This window comes from Myotis brandtii, unplaced genomic scaffold (assembly GCF_000412655.1).
Source record: "Myotis brandtii unplaced genomic scaffold, ASM41265v1 scaffold133, whole genome shotgun sequence".
NCBI classification, from domain to species: domain Eukaryota; kingdom Metazoa; phylum Chordata; class Mammalia; order Chiroptera; family Vespertilionidae; genus Myotis; species Myotis brandtii.
Genome location: NW_005354718.1, coordinates 3,362,200 through 3,364,662, shown reverse-complemented (window position 1 = coordinate 3,364,662; position 2,463 = coordinate 3,362,200). Strand labels below are relative to the sequence as shown.

The following is a 2,463-nucleotide window of genomic DNA, read 5'->3' as shown; positions in this document are numbered from 1 at the left end:
GCACTTTCCCGGGCCGCGGGCGCGGACACACCCCTGCCGCGGGAGCCAATCCCCGCGCCGGGGGTTTAAATGTCCCTGCCACGCAGGCGGAGAACTCGGGACTCGCCCGTTAACGGGTGATTGGAGCGCCGCCGGCAGGTGGGACGTGTGCGTGCAGCGAGCATTTAGTGAGCGCGCACCGTGTGCCAGGCACCATGCGGGCTGGACGCTGAGGGAAAAAGGCGAATGGGATGCCTCCCCTGCCCTCCCGGGGTTTTTTGATCTGTCTAGACTGGGAGATAAATTATGTAAACAAATTATGGTGGTTAGGATATACTGCGTGGCGTATAGATAATCCGACCCACCCCTTGGCGCACAATTAACAAAGCGCCTTATTTTTAGGGGTGTCTGGAAGGGTTCCTGGAGGAAGTGACTTGTGAATCATTAAGGATAAGGCGTTCCTCCGGAAGTCCGGGAGGAAGATCGACTTTTCCAGCATTGGAAACAGCTTATGCCAAGAATAACATAGCGCCTTCTGGATGTCCTTTGGAGTTCATCCTGGTTAGAAGTTCACAGCTCATCGTGTATCTCCTGGTGAAGGGGGGAATACATTTTTTAAAAGTAGGCCACCGCTAGGTAGATCTAGGAAGTTCTTGCACTTTTGGACTAGTGAGCCTGAACTTTATACTACTAGTATGACCACTGAGCGCTATTGAAGGATTTTAAGCATTTATGGGAATCCTTCCAAGCACCTCTAAGAATAAAGAACAGTGTTGGAAAGAAAAAAAACCCAGTGTTGGAAATTTTTAAAGAGGAGAGATTCAAAGAAGTAGTCTATTTCCAAAGAGTCAAGGAAGATGATGAAACCTGAGAAATATCTTTTGAATTTAGTAACACAAGTCAGTGATGATCTTGGTGAAAGCTCTGTGGTAGAATGATGGGGTTGAAAGATAGATTGCAGTAGTTTGGATGCAGAAATGGGGGCAAGTTGTAGAATAGCTTGGAAAGTTTGGCCTTGATAGGAGGAGAGAAAGAGGATGACAAGAGGTCAAAGTTTTTGTTTGTTTGTTTTTTCCCACTTTGTTAGAATTACAACAGAAGATGCCTTGGCTGGTGTGGCTTAGTTAGTTGGAGCATTGTCCAGCACACCAAAAGGTAGTGGGTTTTGATTCCTGGTCAGGGCACATACCCAGGTTAAGCATTCAATCTCTGGTTGGGGCACCTACAGGAGGCAACCGATCAACGTTTCTTTCACTTTGATGTTTCTCTCTCTCTCTCTCTCTCTCTCTCCCCCCCCTTGCTTCCTCTAAAAAAAATCAATAAAATGAAATAAAAAAGAGTTAAAACAAAAGAAATTTAAGCATGATAGGGAACATACAAGTGAGAAAGTACAGTTAAATAAAGAGAAGTGCTCATCAGCTCTTCCCAAAAGCAGCCAGAGGTGACCTCTGAAAATGGTTTGCTATTCACTTGACCCAGAAAACCACACAAAAGCATGCATATATCAAGAGGTTCAAATATTCGTGTTAACTTTTAAGAACACTCGTAAAACTTCCCAGGCCATCAAGGGTATGCATATTCGAAAAGCCACCAAGTATCTGAAGGATGCCACTTTACAGGAGCAATGTGTGCCATTCCGTCATTACAATGGTGGAGTTGATAGGTGTACCCAGGCGAAACAGTGGGGCTAGACACAGGGTTGGTGGCCCAAAAAGAATGCTTGCTGTACATTCTTAAAAATGCAGAGAGTAATACTAAACTTAAGGGTTTAGGTATAGATTCTCTGGTCATTGAGCACATCCCCCTAAACAAAGCTTCAGTGTAGAATTTACAGAGCTCATGAGCAGATTAACCCACACATGAGCTCTCCCTTCCACACTGAGGTGATCCTACTGAAAAAGAGCAGATTGTTCCTAACCCAGAAGAGGTGGTTGCACAGAAGAAAAAATATCCCAGAAGAAACTGAAAAAACAAAAACTTATAAATACGAAGATGGTGGCACAGGTAAACACCTGAAATCGCTGCCTCACACAACCACTTCAAAAATACAACTAAAAGACAAAACGGACATCATCCAGAACCACAGGAAGGCTGGCTGAGTGGAAATTCTACAACTAGAAGGAAAGAGAAAAGCACACTGAGACTCAGAGGAGGAACGGAAGTAAAGTGCAGAGGTACAGAGGCACACGCAGAAAGGGCTGGCAACTGAGGACGCAGTTGTCTTTTTCAATCAGGAGGGAGTCTCAAGCTCCAAACGGCTCTGAACTCCAGTTCTGGACTAGTCTCTGGGGACCCAGACTCATATGGGGAGAAACTGGACTGTCTGGCATTGGGCGGAACTTGAGGGCGGCTTTCTCTCAGAGGTGCTTGCAGCGATTACCCCGGGACACTGAGACCCAGGGCCTCTTAGGGCAGGACTGAGGATCAGCCATAGCTGTTTGCTCCGCCCTGTTGATTCCCTGAGACCCTGCCCCACCCAAGCTG

The 2,463-nt window shown here is 46.4% G+C and overlaps 1 pseudogene; it reads left to right on the top strand.

Moving 5' to 3' along the window:
- The first annotated feature begins 1,474 nt into the window (after positions 1-1,474).
- LOC102261242 lies at positions 1,475-1,995 on the top strand (annotated as a pseudogene).
- The last annotated feature ends 468 nt before the right edge of the window (positions 1,996-2,463 follow it).